This window comes from Lathamus discolor, chromosome 3 (genome assembly GCF_037157495.1).
Source record: "Lathamus discolor isolate bLatDis1 chromosome 3, bLatDis1.hap1, whole genome shotgun sequence".
In the NCBI taxonomy this organism is placed as follows: domain Eukaryota; kingdom Metazoa; phylum Chordata; class Aves; order Psittaciformes; family Psittacidae; genus Lathamus; species Lathamus discolor.
Genome location: NC_088886.1, coordinates 102,187,794 through 102,208,615, shown reverse-complemented (window position 1 = coordinate 102,208,615; position 20,822 = coordinate 102,187,794). Strand labels below are relative to the sequence as shown.

General features: G+C 39.5%; 1 long non-coding RNA gene across 1 annotated transcript; it reads left to right on the top strand.

Moving 5' to 3' along the window:
• Positions 1–11,901: 11,901 nt before the first annotated feature.
• LOC136011160 (uncharacterized) lies at positions 11,902–14,106 on the top strand. Its single transcript, XR_010611247.1, has 3 exons — positions 11,902–12,000; positions 13,048–13,239; positions 13,887–14,106. It is a non-coding gene; the product is annotated as an uncharacterized LOC136011160 (long non-coding RNA).
• Positions 14,107–20,822: the final 6,716 nt, after the last annotated feature.

Genomic DNA, 20,822 nt, shown 5'->3' with positions numbered 1-20,822 from the left:
AGCTCTGACCTCGAATTTCACGTGGTTTTACAAGTAAGTTGCATTTCCAGATAATCAGTAATGTTCCTGACAATGCCCGGCTGTCTTGAACATCCAGACAGGGATTAGCCTAGAGGCATCTTTTACTCTGGGTAACTGCCCAATACTGTAAAGTCAGCTAAGAATGCGCTGGCCCCTCTCTCCCTTTACTTATTATTGGCATGTATTTGGGTAACATAATTGGCATAATGCACTAAGTAGCTATTTATGTTAATTAAAAGGCTGCATCTGGAAAGAGTTGTACTTTCATATTTTTGCTATGATTTTTCAATTTGAAAACATGATCAGTTTTTAGAGCAATAGATAAATTATCATTTTTCAGCTCTGAGAAGATAATATATGAATAAATAGCCCATTGGGATTTTTCTGTTAAAAGAAGCTTTCACAGGTCATGCCTCAACTTTTGATTGCAAGGCATTATTAAATACTCTGAAATACCATTAATTCAGCAGAGAGTGGAAAGCAAGACCCCCAGACCACATTTTTGTTTTTCTAATGTGAAATTCTTCATCTTGAAGTCTATCTTCTGTATAATTAGAATAACTTATTCCTATATTGAACATGTAATGTCAGGTGCACTGCAGACTCTGTCTTCTTAAAGTACTGCTTAATACTATTCATATATGCAAAAACTTTCTATTACAATGAATGCTGTTAAACAGTTCCCTTCATTAGGAAGAAAAGGCAATAACTCCACAATAGCCACTTCTACATTTTACATGTATTCTTTTCTGTAAACCTCAACAGGAAACTCTCAAAACCAATACAAATTTGGGGTTCCAATAAACTATTTGATTCTTATTTAACAAAAACTGGAAAGCAATCCATAAGAGACATGGGAGATACCAATGTGAATTACAATTACAAAATGTTTTTCTTATGTCTAAAATACTTTAACATAAAGTAAAAGAAGGCAAGCGATGCAGTGGGCTGCTGACCTACACTGTGATTTTTGTGATGCAGTCTTTTAATGTACTGCCTTTACTGATGGCTAGCAACATAAAATGTGTTTTGTCTGGTGCTTGGTATAACAAAGCTCTGTGCTAGGGAAGATTGTGCCCTCTGTGTTACTCTAGTACAAACTTGGGCTTGAGAGGGAGCTGGCAATGCTTCCCTTACAGTAAGCCCCACTGCTGTGAAGCTGTTATATTGGCTTTGTTGCACCAAGAAACACTGGAATTGCTCATTTTGCCAAAGTCAGATGTTTCACAAATGTCAGACCACAGTGGCATGCAAGTGGCTAATAGACTAGAAGTCTGCTACAGTGTGTGTGCAGAAGACTTGGATATGCTCTTAAAGCAACAAGAAAGTGTAAATAGGGGAAAACCTTGGCTGTAACTATCTTGTTGAAAGGTACCACATAACAGCTGTTGATGCTTAGGAAATGTGCTAAGTGTACAGTTAAATACCTGTGATTTTATTAAATGTAATACTCTGATAGTGTCCATACTGGGGTAAGTAACCAGGTCAGATTTCCATATTTCAGGTCTCAGCAGACCTCCGGGACTATCAGGATGTACACAGGAAGAAGCTATAGCAGGTCTCCTGGTGATTTAACTTGCTGTTTATGTGGTTAGGGGCGTCTCAATTAGGAAACAATTGCTTTCCCTTGAAAGAATGGTACAGGATTTTTACAGGGGTTAAAGCACATAGGCCTGTGTTTAGCTGAGAGACAAGAGTGAGCAGCTCCTATTTATGCTATGCAGCTGTTGAAATGAGCACATTTTTGGCTGGAGGCATCAGCACAGCTGCTTTAAGTAGCTTATTGAATCTGAAGCTTTGCTATTTACTGTTGTCCTTTCATTCCTTCTCAAACCATAGACAGAAAAATCATGTTTGTTCTCACAGAATAAATACCTGTTCTGCTCTTTCTCAGTGAAAAAAATTGCTTGCTTCTGAAAAAGCAAGGCAGGAAGTAAAATAATATGCATGTAGACTTATTCCAGTTCTCCAGAGCCCGAACAAAGCAACCACCATGTATGCAGGGAAAGGTCAAGCCCTATTGTCAGCCTTCAAGGTAGGGTGTCAATGCTCAGACATCGTATCATTTTATACAGCACCCTGTACCATGCTATATTTCTTTCCCAATATCACAGAACCCCATAAGAAGGACCCTATGCTCTGACGGCCCTCAGTAAGAGCCAGCACCAAGAGCAGGCAGACTTGAGATGGTGCTGCAGCTGAGGTGAGTCTTCACATCACCCAGCAGTGCCCAGTAGGAACAGGTCCTTTTTTCCCCTGAGGGACAGTTAACTCCCCTGTGTCAACTGCTTGATACATTTGGGTAGGGTTGTTGCTTGCTTTTTTTTTAATGGCTTCCTCTCATTGATCTAGCAGTGGATAAAGGATTTGGAAATAGCACAGAAATCATCCTATCGGGGAGGCATTCTGGGGCTGCAACTGAGGCATCAGGCATCTCTGAGCCTGGCTTTGGCAAGGCAGGGTGGAAGATCCAGGAGGAAGGGTGGAGGCCAGAACATTGAACTACTGTTGTTCTTCACCCATCAGTGGATGAAAGGAGTGGAGTAGATGCTGAGATGCCCCAAGCTGTTTCCAGTTTGCACTGGCTGTGCAGAATCCGGATTAATACCAGGTTTGTAAAAACAGCTTCAAAGCACAAAGGTTTTACATGGCAACCTCTTTCCTTCGCTCCTTTCCCCATGTGGTACCCAGAGGACTGGGATCTCTCATGGTGGTTTCCTACAGTCTTTGATACATGTACATCAAATGCTGTAACACTGGTTAATGCCTCATATGCATGTAAGAAAAGCTGAACAAAAGAAATTTCAATTCTATATAAAGCTCAATAGAATAATTAAATCTCATGCTGCTGAGGCAATGTACAAACAAAAAATGTAGGCTGTCACCTATACTTTACATTTATGTCAAAAAGTGAAATTCGTTAGTAGAGCATATTAGTTTGTTAAATTGTTTTATTATAAATATCTATGTACTATGTGAATTTAAATCAAAACAACTGACTACCAAGGAGCCAGAAATAATGCAGTTCCAGTATCAACTTGTGAAAAAAGCTAGCTTTCATTTTAATTTTAGATATGGGCCTGGAAACATCGCAAGAATTAAACTGAACAGTATATAATGAGTAATTTTAATCACACTGTAACTTTATCTAAAATTAAGCAACAATTTAAATATTTGTTCAGAAAAGAACACCTCATTCTTTTCTAAAATAGGGTTTCAACAATGGCAATACTTTAGTGAAAGCCCTTAATGAGAATTGAAATTAATTACTCAACTGCATAAAAGGACTTATAATGAAACTAACACAGTACAAAATATGTAATGTTAATTCAAATCTAAATTGACTATGGAAAAAACCCTTCAAAGGAACTACTTCAATAGGAATCTTCTGCTGAGCTCAAGAAGCATGGGTAGTGCTTGTAATTATAGCAGGGCTGGAAGGAATGACTGAAAAAAGTCAGGAAATAAAGGAGTACATCAGTGTGTATGTCTGTGAGTAGATTTCCTGAAAGTAATGTGGCAATGAGGTCCAGATGTTGATCTTCTTGTGCAGTGGTTGCATGGACACCCTGCGCTTCCCAGCACAAGGGCTATGTGAAGCTGATGTGTTTGGCTCTTCACAGGGCTCCACAGCAGCTTCTAGCATAAAGAAGCGCTGTTACTCTTAGAGGGTGGGAAGCCTGTACACCAGCAGGTAAAGCTCCTACAAATTACAGGCCTGTCAGGATAGTATCAGACTACCCAGGGACCTACAAGCTGTTATCAGGGCTCAGCTTGACCCCAGGACTTCCCCAGGTCCTGCTGGGCAGTTGTCCACACACCTGCAGTGAGTCCCATGTGCCCATTGCGTAAAGTGTCTATGAAGTACAGCCCAGGTTCTGTCCCTGCTGTTGTAGATGCAGTCTCTGTGTCAGGATACACTAATCATAAGACTGCCTTGTCACTCTAATGTTATCAGTGTGCCAACCCCCTGCATGTAAAGCCCATGACAGTGCCAAATTATTGATGCATCTTATCTGTTACTTCAGGCAAAAATCCCTGTCATCGATGTGTTTGAAACTGGAATAGAAAAAGAGATGACTCATCCAGAAATCTCCAAAACCTGACACAGAGCATCAGTACCCTAGTAAATACACACTAGAAAGGGCATTTCTTCAACAGCTCTGCAGTGTTCCCATGTTTGTAAGGCAGTCCATAAAAATGCCCTACATCATCTCCTACTGTTTGTGATCTAGATGGATTAGACTGCACTGAAGATTTCCTGTGTGCAAGGAGAAAGGGCTTGGATGCAATGGAAAGCATTAATCTTGCATTTCTAGGTACTGTCATTAACAAGCTTAAGAGCTGGAAAGAAGCAGAGATGGGTTATGTAGATGCATATACCAACAAAAGTGTGGTATTGGGTAGTTTAAAATAATTAGTACCTAAAATCAGGTAGTATTTTTACTCACCTAATTAAAAGTAGTTATGCTGTGCATTTAGTATTTCTGGGCTAGAACTTACATGATCTACTTCAGACTATTATACAGCTTGAGATAGATATAAAGGAAAAAAGTTTCTATTCTGAATAGAAAAGGCTTCTAAACTATAATTACAGCATCATCATTTACATATAGCAATTTAGCTACGAGTGTTATTGCAGTAACCCAAGAGCAGATGCACAGCATACTCTGTTCAATGCACTAGCTGCTGAAATTTAGTTTTCCTTTTATCCTGGATTTTTCTCTTCCCTTTTACTTAGGCTGGATTTGCATTTTTGGGGTATTTACATGCAACTCCTATTAACTGTCACACATCCAGGCAGAACTGACCCTGAAATGTATTCATCATACTGCATATACAGGCTTAAACTAATCAGTAGTGCTATGACAAAATAGGTTAGCTGCAGCATTAATCTGCTTGGTAGCCTCAGTTGAAGCAACAGCAATGCTCTGTGCTCCTCCAGTCCTCCAGAGTCGCATAGTGCCCTTGGAAAGTGATCTTTGAGAGGCTGAGTACCTTCACACGGTTACCCTATATTTGGTATATACCCAGCTCTTGGGGCTTCTGGGCAGCAACCGCACTCCTTGCTCTTCTTTAGATGGCCAGGAGGAAAATTTATTATCCACTCTGTGTTCTTCCTGAGCATGATACACCTCAAAAAGGACTCTCCTGCCAGCAAGATGAAGAAAGTAATACATATACTGAAGTGGGTATGGCTATGCTTCTAGCACAAGATGCCTGGTTCTGTGCTGGCTTGAAGCTGCCAAGACTGATAACAAATGACTAAGACAAAAAAAATCAATGTCCCTTGCTGCACAGCTGACTGGGTCCCTGGAGCATGGCTGTGTCCTTGCCTTTCCACAGCCTGCCTTGGGAAGACTCTCATTTGGGAACAAGGAGGTTTATAGATGCCACAGGATAAAGGTTTTGAAGACACGACTGTTATTGCTGTTCTGATTGTTTTTATTACTGTCATAATTAGAATGACAGCAAGAGCCAAAAGCCTGAGAAATTACCTCATTGATACAAGTTTATGTAGCTTCTCAAATTTTCGTGCTGCTTGTAGAGCAAGCAAGAGTCACAAGTGAAAAAGAAGAGCTGGTTTATTTATCTGATCGGATGGGAGTTGAGCTGAATGCATTCCAGCCTGCAGCCAGAAAAGCTGTCATTGTCAAGGACTGAATTGTGGGGGTGAGGAAATAAAATAGGTTTGATTAATTTTCCATCAAGGTCCTGTAACTATTGTCCCTTGCATTAAACATAAGGAAAATTTTGTAGAGTTTGTAAGTTAAGCTTGTTTATCACTCGTGTGGTAAGCATTTTGTTTATTGATGCAGAATTTGCTCAATGTCCTTACACAGATCCATTTCATTCTCATGAGAACATTAACATTTATTTTAGATACCTATCTATGGTGCTCAGAAAGGAAAATTCCTCTTGGACCCCTTGTGATATTACTCTCTCATTTTGCAGCATCATCCTGTGATGCATCATTTTGCTATATCACTGAGGAAAAATCAATTCCCTGGCCTCTTCAGTTGTTAACCCACATGGCTCTGATACCGAGCTCTTCTTTAGCATGTAATGGATAATTTCTGCTCTTATGACAGAACAAGAGGAGCTTTCTGCTGAGGAAAAGACCTAATGATGGTGAACAATGCAAAGACAGCATTGCAGAGCTGGATGGTCAGACATCACACGTGGGATCAATCTTTCCACTAGCACATATGTAAAATGTTGCTGTCCCATGAAAATAAAAAGTACATCACATCAGAAATTAAACCAGTGTGAGGATGGCTGCTGCATCACCCACATTGATACCATGTAATCCTGCTGCCACTTGACTAACGTGTACTAGGAGTATAAGTAGTGCTATTGTTTTAAACGCTTTCAGTATCAGTGTGGGACAGTGAATCAGGTCTTTATCCTAGGATAAGACAGATCAGGTCCTGGCCCAATGTCAGCTAGAATATCACTTACTCTAATTTTTCCACTACTTGTCTTCTTTTCTCCTACATTTCTTTGCCTCTGAGGGCAAGAAGACTTTTCCCTCACTTCTCTGAGGGAGAAGACTTTTGTACTCAGTCTATCTGCAAAGAAAAAAGGTCTGCTCATCAGACCTTTTGTTTGTCTATATGGGAGAGAGCTAGTTTTCATACTAGTTGAAAGTTTGGTCTTGTATAGTAAATCTGTGTTTTCACATGCATAAGTGAATGCTACTGTAAATAATAGTTTAGACTTTCAGTAACTAGCCATTGCCTAAAAAGAAAAGTCTGTGCTCTGTTTCACTTTAATACACAGCTATGTTAATTGAAAAGTGTGAATACAAGGACTCTTACTGGAATTTACTTTGTGGGAAATGTTGGGAATACTCCTGAAGCTGATGGGAGGAAAAGGCTTTTGCAGTACAAATATGCTCCTGGGTTTGCTTGCAAAATGTTTGTCTGTGCTTATACTAGAAACCATTGATAACACTTGCAGCTCCATAGTATGCTAACTGCTTCTTTTTTATGGTGCTTCAAACTACTTGGAAATCAGTAGCAGAGGAAGCGGGACAGGATTTCTTACTTTTGTATGAAGCTTTTCCTGGTCTCATTATCCAAAGCTTTGGTTTTGTAAGGAATTTCAGCAAGTGTTCATAGATCTATTCTACTATGCTTTAGTTTTATAGAGTCCTTTAGAAAATTGTACCTCAGTGGCTACATTTTAGACAAAACATCAGAGCATCTCCTGTTATTGCTGCTCTAACACTACCAGGGCATACCCTGAAAGCTATTTGTATTCGGCTTTGGCAGCTTGAAACAAAGTATCATGCAAATCCCTGCCTCAAGATCGAATTGCAATGGGCCTGTTCTGGTCTTGGTGCAAGAATATTTGTCAAAAGCAACTTGAAGCTTTTTCTCAAGAGTGAGTAACTGAATCGGATTTAATCCATGCTATGCGGCATTGCTGTCAAACATCCTATTGACTGAAATGTGTTTAGTGATTATAGGCTTCAAGTCAGTAAAGGAATGCAAAGAATTTAGTATATCTGCATGTCTGTCAAGATGAAGCAGAAGTACAACACGAGCATAGGTATGTTACCATTGGTAAATAAGGGTAAACAATGCATGCAATAATTACTATAACAATTAAGGTGAAATAACTTATTAGTATATTTCCAAACTAAAATCTAAAGAGGAAACCACCCATTGATGAAAAGTGTTTATTTTCATTCTTGTTAATGAAAAAATATTCAAGACTTTACATATTTTGCTTAGTCCTAGGGAAAAAATTAAAAAGAAATAGAAGAAAATCAAGACATTCTAGAAAAATACTCTGCTTAATCACTTTTTCTAATATTTTTTTCTAGGACTGTGGCTATTGGTATGAAGCTGTACTGGTTTTGTGTGGCAAGGTTCTGGTAGTGAGGGTGATACAGGGGTGGCTTCTGTGAGAAGCTGCTAGAAGCTTCCCCCAGGTCCAATACAGCCAATGCCAACTGGCTCCAAGGTGGACCTGCTGCTGAGCAAGGGCAAGCCTGTCAGTGACAGTGGTAGCACCTCTGGAATAACAGAAGGGGCAAACACCTGCACGAAACCAACTTCAGCCAGAGAAGACAGAGGATATGTGAGAGAAACAGCTCTGTATACACCACAGTCAGTGAAGGAGGGCAGGAGGTGCTTCATGTGCTAGAGCAGAGATTCCCCTGCAGTCTGTGATGCAGGCTGTGGAGGGGCAGCTGTGCCCTATGGAGGTTAATGGGGGAGCAGATCTCCACCTGCAGCGCAGGGAGGACCTCAAGCCAGAGTAGGGTGATGCCTGAAGGAGGCTGTGACCCTGCACTAGAGCAGGGTCTGGCAGGACCTGTGGCCCCATGGACAGAGGAGCCCACGCTGGAGCAGGTTTGCTGCAGGACTGGGGACCCAGCAGGGGACCCATGCTGGAGCAGTCTGTTCCTACAGGACTGCACCCATGGAAGGGACCCACGCTGGAGCAGTCTGTTCCTGAAGGACTGCACCCCATGGAAGGGACCCACACTGGAGCAGTCTGTTCCTGAAGGACTGCACCCATGGAAGGGACCCACACTGGAGCAGTCTGTTCCTGAAGGACTGCACCCATGGAAGGGACCCACACTGGAGCAGTCTGTTCCTGAAGGACTGCACCCATGGAAGGGACCCACACTGGAGCAGTTTCTGAAGAACTGTAGCCTGTGGGAAGGACTCAGGTTGGGGAAGTTCGTGGAGGACTGCGTCCCATGGGAGCAACCATGAAGAGCAGGGGAAGAGCGTGAGGAGTCCTGCCCCAAGGAGGAAGGAGCAGCAGAGACGACATGTGATGAACTGACCACAACCCTCATTCCATGTCTAACTGTGCTGCTAAGGTAGTGAAAATCTTGAGCAAAGTTGAGTTGGGAAGAAGGGAGAGATGGGGGTAAGGTATTTGAAGGTTTGGGCTTATTTCTCATTACCTTGCTCTGATTTGATTGGTAATATTTTAAACAAATTGTCCTAAGTTGAGTCTGTTTTGCCTGTGATAGTAACTGCTGCGTGATGCCCCTGTCCTTACCTCAACCCACAAGCCTTTTGTTGCATTTTCTCTTCCTTGTCCATCTGAGGAGGGGAGTGATGGAGCAGCTTTGGTGGGCTCCTGGTGTCCAGCCAGGGCCAACACACCACAAAAGCAAAAAAATATTGCTTTTTCTTTTTTTTTTTTTTGCATTTTTTTTATGGTACCATGGTAATTAGCTTGAATTTGTCCCAATTATGATATCAAAGAGTAAATATGAAAAAGATTTTGGCCCTACAGGAAGCGTTGATTTTATGTAGAAGTATGAGAAGTATAAATACACGGATGTACAAGTACAATGAGATTTCCATTATATGATTAACTGGGTATAGGTCAACCTTTATTTTAAATCATATGATGATTATTCTGTGAACATGAATGCACTTTCTTAAGGCACACTTACTAGAACTGTTTTTTAACGTAGTTAATGGTCAAGCACAGATTCTCATTTTTAAAATCTCGGAGAAACCAAGGAAAGAAAAAGTAACATAAGATTTAAGTCCCAGGCTGAGCTTGCTCTTCAGTTGTGTGAGAAGCAAACAGACATCACCACATCCTGGTCTGAAGTTGTATCATAGGATGTAATGTCATAATCAGATGTCACATCCCACTTTTCCATTTAGCAGGCTCATTTAGCAGGTGAGCACTGCCTCCAGGATCAGTCAGTTCAGATGGAATAAGGCTGCTCCAGATACTATCTCTTGTATTCTAATACAGCTGCTGGTGTCCTGATGCAAATTCCACAGACCAAGGTCCTGTCAGGAGTACTTTAGATTGTCTTTCCTGCTAACCCCCCAAAAACTGCTAAATGACCTTTAAAATCCTTTCTAGAGCAGTTTTCTGAGAAGCTGTGGATCTGTGCTCATGTTGCCTGTGGAAGACCACTTTCCAGACTAGAAAGAAAATTGTATAGTTGCTGTTAGAAAGCAACTTGTCATTTTGATAATTAATACTAATGGGACACTGGTGTTCCTGATACCATTTGGCTTGGGGGTCCCAGGAGACCATCCAGGCCAGCTAAGAGGAGGTAGCTGGTCAATACTGATCTAGCATCTCTCCCTGTAGAAATTCATCCCTGGTGCAGCCCTTCTGTGAGAATATGGTACAGGTTTCCAGTTGTTGTGCAACAGTTTTATGCTGATGCAATCTCTGGGGTTGTTGCTGCATCTGTATTTTATTGGCAGATAACTGGCTGCCAGTAGAGAAATCCAGAAACAAGCCTTTAGTTCTTCATGCTCCAGATGCAAATAGCTGATTCTGGAAATTAAATTTGAGCTTCTCACCAAAATTTAGCAAAATTGGTCAGAAAACATCTTGCATGTTGCACCAAATTTTCCGAAGCATTTTCTTTTGGAAGCAATAGAGATATCTAGGATGGATGTGAAAAGCTAGATGCATCTCTTTTCATTTTCAAGATGTGCATAAAGTAAGCACAAATGTGTTTTACCCAAAAGAATTTAACAATTCAATCAATCCCCCCTCTCAGCCACTGGTATAATTGCAGGCCGACTCAGAGCAGACGTCTTGGGATCAAACCTTTCTGTCGGCATAACTAGCCTGTGTGTCAAAGAACACCCTTGTGAGAAAAGAATATTCCCTCAAAGGTCTAGTGGGGCTGATCAAACCAGATATTTTCTGCCACTGCTGGTACGCAAAACTAAGCAACCTCTGTGCAGCTCTGCTGCTACTTATCCAGACACCTGGGATCTGTTGTGAGTTAATGGATAAAGATTAGTATTTACCAGCCTAAATTTTCCCAGTCTGTGAATCCTTTTCCCAGTTTGGGTTGCTTCTCTGCTGAGCTATGGCTGCTGTACAGTTTAACATACTACTTCTGGGCAAAAATTAAAAAGCATCTGTTTGAAGGATGTGAATGCTTCCTTTGCCATCCTTTAGGCAGCTAAAGGCAGGGCCATTGGTTTGGGTTGAAATAAAATGGCCACTGTCTCCATAGTCCCTAAAACCCTGTCATTGCTGGCTGCTGATAATGATCTAGTTCAAACTAATGGGGCAAGCAGAACTTCTCTGCACAGGGAGTTTGACCTCCCAGGTGAATTCAGCCTCTTGCATTGCAGTCAGTTCATGTATCAAATACAATTGTTTCTAGCAATTTTAAATCAATTTTATTAGTTACCGAGTTTTTTTTCCACACATTGCCTTTCTAAAGTGTCAGTTGGGCATGAAAGCAAGAAGAAAAGCATGAAGAGAAGAAATGTAAGGCAATAAAGTATATTGAATGTGGACAGTTATAGGGGGGAAATAGCAAATCTATTTTCCCCAAAACTGTAGACCTATAAAACTATTTTTGAACCCGATGCAATGCTAGTAATGTAACTCCTATTTTTCTCTTTCCCCTGCAAAACATCCCTCTCTATGGCAGAATGAGCTGGAATCTGTTGTTAAATCCTCTTTAAATAAGCAGCAGTTTCTAAATTGTTTTTGAGCTTAACACATGGCACGTGGGCCTTCCATGACTTTCCTGCCTGGAAGGCATCTTTGGCAGGATAAAATGAACTATTGCACCAGTGTTTCAGGACATCAACAGATCTGTAAGGGCTCCAAATATTGCTTTGTAGTAGACGCCAAGATCCCATCTGTTACCTATTGGGGTGATGCTCAAGTGCCTCTGGTCTAAACCAGGTGTCAGGGTCAGCAGAATTCAATCTATAATGTATGAACTCCTACCAGACATTAAAATTTGGTATTTAGAAGGACTGCATCTCTTTGGTGCCCTTTATCTTTGTTCTTCACAAAAGCTGAAGAACACTCTCCATGTTTTTTGTATTTTGTGTTTAGCTCTGCAGGCTGTCAAAGGTTCTCGTGGGAATGAACTTCCAAACTCTTCAGTAATGAAACCCTGCAGAAAATCATGGTGCAACCCAGAATAACTGCTCAATTTACACTGCAGTACATGGAGCAGCACTTGTGATTCCTAGCTTGTGTGCCATGGTGAGTTCTTTTGATTCTGAGTGGTGAAATAGCTGAGTATATGCACAGCAAAGCAAACGGGATTGATCCATTAGAGTTTAGTAGGTTATCACTACTGTAGGAATAGGTAATGACATATATTCTAATTAGAAGAAATACTCATTGCTTAGGGTGAATTAAAAGCTAGAGCTGATTTGACCCCAATCAGTACAAATGACAATACAGTGCTTCATTATGCAGACAGCGCTCATAGCATCAAGGTTCAAAAGCCATCTGTTCCTTCCAGCCTTTAAAAGAAATATGCTCAAGGGTGTTTCTAGGACTGTTGTGTTTCAAGCTTTGGTGTTTTCATGCAAATAGGAGTGAGTTGTGCTTTTTGAGGGCAATCACTTTAATTCTTATTTAAGTCATTGTAATGTTTGAGAAAATTGTCTCATGCTGGCAGAATTGATGCCAAGAAGATGACTACTTACTGGCCATGTCTAGCCACAGAGCTGTAGATTATAAATTAAAATATGAACTCCATCACCTGGTCATCCTTACTTTAGGGACTTCCGTGGGTTTGCAAATCATAGAAAAGAGCTAACAAGCAATTGGGTTACTGGCTGTTTTTTTTACAGCTTCTAAGAATCTTGCATAGCTCAAATGAAATTAAAATGTAATTTATCTCATTGAATGAAACGTTAATAATAAAAAATATTCAAGCATATTTCCCAGCACTATGATGGAATTCAGACTGCTATCTGGCAATTGCTACCTATGAGCCACATATTTTTATATTAAAGCCACTAAAATATACTGGATTTATCTGAATAGGACACAGCACTTTGTATATCTGCAAGCATGAGGCAGGAAACTTGGAACTGTCATAACTGTGTTAGCTGGGAATTTTAGATAAGCATTATTTCATATTCACTTGCACATAATAGAGCTACCAGTTCATTCAGATGAATGCACCAGTTTTCATTTCTCAAACTAACTGATTGTTTGGGGTGATGTTTTGGACTTGAACAGGTATCAACATATTAACTTCCCTTTTTTTCTCATATTTCTGGTCATTTTTGCAAGTCAAAGGACTAGAAAAGTGTGTTGAAGCCATTTAAAAAGAGATGCTTAGGCTCGGAAGCATAATTTCAAGGCAACAGAAAATCAAACGGAGGCTTTTTGCGTCAACTACAGCAGATGCTGGAAGAAGGAGGGTACATCTAAAAAAGCTGGATGAATCAGAGAAAAGGTTCACAACACACCTGAGGAAACAGGGTACCTGAATTTTTACTCATCCCCGTATTTAGCCCCTTCACAGCTTTCAGGGCATAGTGTACTGTTGGCACTCTGGTTCTACTGATATTTTAGCAAAGACTAATGCAGTCTCAGGATTTTTGTGCCTAGCTGTGAGCTTGAGTCCCACAGGGTCCTGAAAAAGTGAAAGGAAGCATTTAAGTGTATTACAGTCTGGCAGCAGCTTTTGCAAGTTAAACTCTGAGAGTTTAACTCTTATTTAAATGTGCAATTAGTAGTCAAGGTCTTAGACATAATCACAGCCTTTGTGTTTAAAATATTTAATTTATGGATTAAGTCCTTAATTTCTAATGGAAGTTATTTCAGGAAGAATATATAAACAGAAGCCTGACTTAAACTTACTGTAAATTATTTCATTAAAACCCCCTACTTTCATATATGCTGAAAACTGTTATTTTAGGAATTTCAATGCTAGTCTGGAGTACCAGGAAGCTCAGAAAAAAAAAAAATACAAAAAATCAGTCCTGCACCTACTTAAGGTCAAAAAATGATGTTAATCCAGTTAGTAAAACCATGATTTTACTTGAATATATATAGCAGCCTAATTACAGTCTATCCTGACCCATTTCCTCCTTCCTAATTATTCTAGTTCTTGTCTTTTTTTTCAGAGTCTTGCCATTCCAAGTAGCAGAAGACAAATCCCCTGTGACAGACTTCAGGAACTTTATTTACAGGAGCAGTCCTCTTGCACAAACGTATGTTCCCCCATGTGACTTGACCCACAGAGGAAGCGAGACACACCTAAGGAAAGCTGCATTGGTGCAGGGGGTTTGCCAGAACATGAGCTTCGCACAAGGAGAGAGCTCCAGCAGTGTGCTATTCTTAGCCTCTTACAGGGGTTGGACTGTGTAACTTTTAATTGATGAAATCATACCATCTTGCTTTCAGTACAGCTTTGGATTTCTGCCTATCATGTTTGCATTGCAGTAAGGGCTCATGCAAAATAGAAGCAGCGTATACCAAATAAAAGTAAAACATCTAGATATATCTTTACTGAAAAAAAAAAAATCTAAAAAGAGGTATTTATTATTATCCATATCCCACTTGTGATGGAATGGTAAAAATAAATCAGATAAGGAAGACTTTGTTATAAAGCCTAAATGTGGAAGAGGATTTCTCAGGTAATGTGTCACATGGCTCACAAGAATATTAACTAATAAACTTATTAATATTACTAATAGAATATTGACAATTAGACTTTATATGCTAGTAACAGAATATCATATTTAAATTTGTCAAATGATAACTTTGTAATCTCTGCTTTTTTATAGTTCAAGAAACCTAACAGAAATACAAATAATTAAAAATGCAACCACTAGTCCATTAAGGAAGTGTCAAGGTCCAAAATGTAAACTGAACAAGATTTGCTTATTCTGTACAACAGGAAACTCTCACTGGTACAACACTTGTGCAGCTTTGATTCCAAAAATAGGGAAATAGCCTTGGAATAAGCTTTCCATATTAAAGCAGCTTTCATTAGTTGATAAATATCAGCAAAAGTCTTGTGACAACCAGTTTTAAAATGCAATACTATATAACAATGCATCATGTATCCAACTTAAAAGTACATTGAAAACACATTTTGGAAAGTCAGAATTCTCTTTCCTTGGTGGCTTTTTTTTTTTTAATCTTATTTAGTTCTACACTGCAACAATTTACTCCTAAAAGGATTAGCTAAAATGGAATTTAGATTTCCTACTACTTAGTGTAGTTCTTTAAGTTTATGGATTGCTGATGCTTACCTCTTTTTGGTAGAGAGGTCTCTCTTCCTCACCCAATTATTTTTCATACCCTTGGACCCTGCCCTGCCTAGGCAGCTGTACAGAAACTCTTAAGAATCTCCAAATGGTTGCTAAAGTTGGATCTGGATTCCTTCTAGTGAGGAAAAACCATTAAATTGAACTGTTTCTGCTTACTACAGTTGTATCCAAGATCAAAATGCTCAAGAGAAGGGATGTTTCAGTCACAACCACAGCTTTAAAAGATTAAAAATAAATAATACAATCTTATATTTGGTAACTCGTTAAATTGCATTGGTTTACAATGATGTGGAGGACTGAAAGTTTGATGGGGCAATAGTAAGTTTTCCCTTGGCTTCTTAACTTCATTCCTTCACCTGACTTTTAATGTGTTGAGCGTTTTAATGAAATAAAATTGAAAAGTCACTGCCTGCTATGGGCTTAAAATGTTAAAGTGTCACAGGTCCGTAACTTTTTGCCTTGTCTGCAAGCAGCTCTGAGAAGGTGCTATTAATACTTGTCTAATATTCAGTAGCAAGTGAAGGAAGGAGTTAGGATTTTGCTTGTTTAGATTTTATATCACATTTTACTTTTTATTCATTGACTCCTCACAGTAACAGTAATAAATAGAGCCTGAACACTGGGAAATTAAGGTATCAACCACAAAACCTCTATGAAATGGGACATGAGATCTGTATTTCCAAAAGAAACTTTAATGCTAAATGCTTCCATTTCTAGATGAATAGCTTGGTAGACCTTGGTCTAGGGCTTCCTGGGTGCAAAACACTTGTGCGTTCCAGTCACTTCCATTATTACTATAGGTGTACCAGGTACTTCTGCAAGAAACTTACCTGGTGTACAAAGCTGATCATCCTTGTAGAAATGCTTAATATTGAACTTTGTGGCTTACTCAAGTTCATATAGCAATTTTATAGGAGAAACAGGATGTAAAATTCTCGATCCCGACTCTGTGGGGTCTAATGCACTCTAATACACCAAAGAAGTGTTGGCCATTAATTCTAATGTGAAGAGGGTTTTTTTCCAGAGTGAGAAGAAATGCAACTAACCAGCATGATTCTGGTTAGTTGCATTTCTTGATCATACCCCAGAAATGCAAATGTGCACTGCTGTAGCATATCTTCTTAATGGATATGAATCACCATATCACTTAACTGGTGGTGTCAACTGAGTAGTGCAGTGAGTTTAATCCTGAATTCTTCTGTCTCTGCTCTGAGCTAAATAATCAGACTTGTAGCCTTACTTTAACCTTTCTTGAACTGCTCGGATTAGGGGCTTGATTAGAATCTGTTGGCCTTACTGTTCTGCTCTCAGGAGCATTAAGGTCACATGTGAAAGGGAACCACAGATTAATTAATGAAGGTAATGATTAGTGTATTCTATGAGAGCACAGAAGTATTAATTTGCAAAGTTTCAGGATCATTTTACACAGAGCCATTTGTTGTGGTTGCTTTTTGATCACAAACTACATCTTGGTGTTCCACCAATGGATTTGAACACATTGGGGATAGCTTTATTGGCAGTTAAACATGTGCTCATGCAATTTCCACGTACTGAAATTAGAAGGGGGGGCAGAAACAAGACAGAGAAAATTCCTGATGCTTTAAGAGGTTTTCTGATCAGTGTAAAGGGTTTCCATGGTGGCAGGGAACTTTATGAATAGAACTGAGTATCAGAAACTCTGTGGAAGAGGAGTTCACTTAGAGGGAATATCTGTTAAATTACAGCTAATTAATTAAATAGGTCTTCAACAGCAGATGTCACTGAAGCCTTAAAATTTAAGAGAGGGTTTCGGAACGTAGAGGAACTGAAGTGAGTGAGCCTTGGTGTTACTTTAACCTTGAACATACTTAGTATGTACATTACTTTTATTACTCTGAGAGTCTTTAGAAGGTGCAACAAATTGGTATTCTTTATTGCACTCATTATTGTCACTGTTATATTTGGGTCTAGCTTCACTAATTTATGCCTGTGTTTATTTTTTTTTTTCTTTAAAATTATGTTTCGTATTTCTAACTCAACTTTATCAGCAATAATACGTGTTAGAGGTATTAGGATAGATTAGTCATATTAGCCTTCAATCTTCAGCCCCTTATTAGACTTAGACTATTCCATACAGTCCTCAGAAAATAATCTTTTATTATAGCCTTTTTAATACATTCACTTAACTACCAGTAGTGGTGTTTTCCTGTTCAGGAATCCTAGTGGCAAACGATGTTTAAAATGGCTCCTGCTCTCAAAGAGACTGAGGATCAGTGAGAAATTCTGTTTGTTTGCAGGCTTTGGGGCATCCTTATTGATGGCTGGCTAAGCTGTGGGTCTGTCTGGGTCTCCTCTCTCCCCCAGTGTGGGTAAGCTGGTAGCTGTGATTTTGCAGCTATGGGAGGCTCAAATATGCCTGTTGTTTGCAGTCTTGTGATTATATCACTGGGGCTGGCTGCCCCAGTGACCCAAATCACTCCAGGACCTAGATCTTCCCTTGCTGAGACAGGGCTGAGAGAAAGAGTGTTGGCAGAGAACCCAGAGAAGGAACGTCTTGAATAAAGATATTAGAGATTAGTCTCCACATTGTGCTAAAGTGATATTAGGCTGATAAGTTGTCCCACTTTTCAGGTATTTTTAATAATGCTGCTTAAAATGGAAGGAAGCTTTGTATCAGCCCTGATTGGTACAGCCCAAGACAACACAGGCATGCATATGCAGAGTCAGATTGATTTTTCTGTGCCAGATTTTAACTTTTCCTTATATTCAGACCATTTCTTCATCTTGTATTAACATAATGCAAATGCAGTTCCATTTTCTAATGAGAAATTGACTCAGGCTCTCCGACTCCTCTAAAATAAACTGAGTGCACAGTGACAATCAATTAGGGCCGGTCTGGATAAGCCCAAAATACCCATATGGATGCAGCTACAAAATACCTATACCTGGTTGCGTATCTTAAAGGCTTGCATTTTTAAACACCTGTTGATTAGGGTGTCAGAAAGAGTGTTATCCAAGCTGACACTTTTATCGAGGAAGCTTAGACTGATTCTACAACTTTTCATACCCTGTTGAGATGATTTGCATAGGAGAAATTAGGGGATGGTACAAATGTCACTCACATTCCAGTTAAAACGTGTAATGTGAAAAACGCTAAGTTTTTTTCATTGTTTTCAACTGCTTGTATTAAGCTACTGAAAAGAAATCAGTAATGCTTCCCAAGCTCCTCTATATAGTTTCCCAATTCAAAATGTCTGAAAGTACCATTATTCATAACAGTAATTCATTCCTGATATCTAAAAATAATCTGGAGCAAGGTCAGACAAATACCTACGTTAAAGTCCTAACCTTAAAGTGTAAGAATTGCAATTGGCCCAGTGAGATAGCAATTACAGTCTCCGCCAACAGGTAAATATGATGGATTTAGGTGTGGTGAAGAGGAAAGAAAAAACCCGCCAATGGAGGCATGCACTTCCTCTTCTCCTATGTGAGCACAGATGAATGTGGCATAAAACCTTCCATACCCTGTGACATGTTTGCCATTGCATGGTTGAGTAGATCTCCCTTTCTCTCTCCCTCTTATCGTCTCACATGTCAGAGTTGGCTCTGTCATTGCTGATAATCACAGACACGCTGCTTTCTTGCCCAATGCAACATAGGCAAGGCTGAGCTATGCTTGACTAACACAGATGAATAATGAATACTGTGCTGAAGATGTTCAGGCTCAATCCCTACACGCTTTGTAAATCATTGAAAGAGTAATGCTCCTGCTTTATAATAAAAATTCACAAAAGGACACTCTTCATGATTCACCTTAGAAATTTCAGAGCTGCTCTGCTTTGAAAGAGAATCTCCCTAGGTTGAGCTGACAGCATATCCTGGCACAAACACAGGCTGTATTTCTTACCTTTAGTTTTGGCTAAATGATTCCAAATAATGAAATCTGTAGCTATGATTTTCTGTTGCTTGTGAACAGCCACAGGTCGAGAAGCCTTCTCCTAATTCTGAGCTGTTCTCTCCACAGACATGGGGAATATTCGTCATCGGACTCCATATAGAAAAGCAAAAAGATACTGTAATATTAATTCACAGGTTCTATAAGACATAGTTGATAGTCTCACCATCTCTATTTGCAGCTGTTTGCTTAATTGCTTCAGCTTTAAATTGCTCCAAAGGAAGGAGTACTCTCAGGCACAGAAATAAATGGGATGGTATGCAGATGCTGACAAACTATTTAAAGGCATCTATGGAATAAAATACTATTTATGTGAAAAAGTCAGAGTCAATAAAGAGGCATTAGGTCATAGTGACAAAAGAATTACTGAGGGGAATAAAGAAACATCACAGGCTACGTTGTAATCATACAGGACAGCAATAAAAAACCCCATCACACTCTGAGTAACAGTACATGATAGTAAATAAGTAAAGACTGCAGCACAATGTATGTAGCCAGAGGAAGGGATATGTAATCATACATGTGGAGTTTTCTGAATGATGAATACTCAGCCATTTCACTAGAGGATCTCTCTAAACCATTTTCATACGCAGTGTATGTTAACTGGTGATAATGGTGTCAGGTACTGAGGAAGGAGCATCTGAATATACTGTTTTGCCTTGCTGCTATTATTCAGCATTTGTTTCAGGCAAAAGGCAATTTCATGAAATTCTTAATGTTTACCAAATAAACACGATAGAGTATCAAATAAAGCACATACATTAAAATATGTATTGATTACTGACAAAGTTCATTTCAGAACTGATCTGAGTGGTGTTATGTCCAGCTGCGACAGTTGTGCTATAAAGGAGGATTGTACCAAATTGCTAATTTGCTGAGAAGCTGTGGTAGCCAGGATGGCCAACAGGGTCTTTTATGCTTGCTTTGAGACGCGCCTCAGTTCCCAGCACTGCTGAACACTTCTCCAAAGCAAGGATGCTTTGCCTGTCCCAAATTTAATCTAGTGGAAAAAATCTTTTAGATTATTGCTGTGTCCTTACTGACCCTCAGCTCTTACCAGTAGGCCTTGGTGCCAATATCTTAATTTTTCATTTTATGCTACTTGCTTTAACAATGTGTTCTTTGGCAGTCAGCCATGTCTACAGCACTCTACTATTAAAATGTCTGCTCTCTATTGCAGCTGCCCATTTACTTTATGAACTGATCAGCCAGCAGAATGTAATTTAAGAGAACAGAAATAAGTCATAGTTAAGGGCACAAAATATCATCTGATTTGCTGTATGTTGGTCTGCCCTTCAGAGATTTTTGAATCTAACTTGTCATACTACATGTTTATTTTTCAATTAGTGCATAATGTGAAAAGAATGACTTGACATCCTGCACATAGTGGGTAAATAAACCAAATATTGCCCTTGTGGAAATACTCCTGGTACCAGGAGCACTCAGGAGTGACACAGTTGTCAAAGTGAACACACAGCATAATACTTTTCCTACTGAAAAGTTATTGCAGGTCTAGAGGGGAGGATAATTAGCTTTAGCATTTATATAGAGCAAAGTTGATTCATTCTTAAGAGACACTCACACAGTAGATTTTCTTTTGTAATCGCTAAGGCCTTTTCGGGCTGAACCAGACTGTAAACTGTTTTTTGAAGTAAGAGACATTTCATAAAATGTTCTATTTGCCTCTAACAACAGTCGTTGAAAGAGATGGTGGCGAGGGTGGCTTACTGAACTGAAGAAAACAAAACCATCTACTGATACAACCCATGGACTGGACTGTCATTATGTCTGGTAAACAAGGGAGGAACAGAACCAGAAATTAATGGATCATAATTGATGTGCTGGCAATT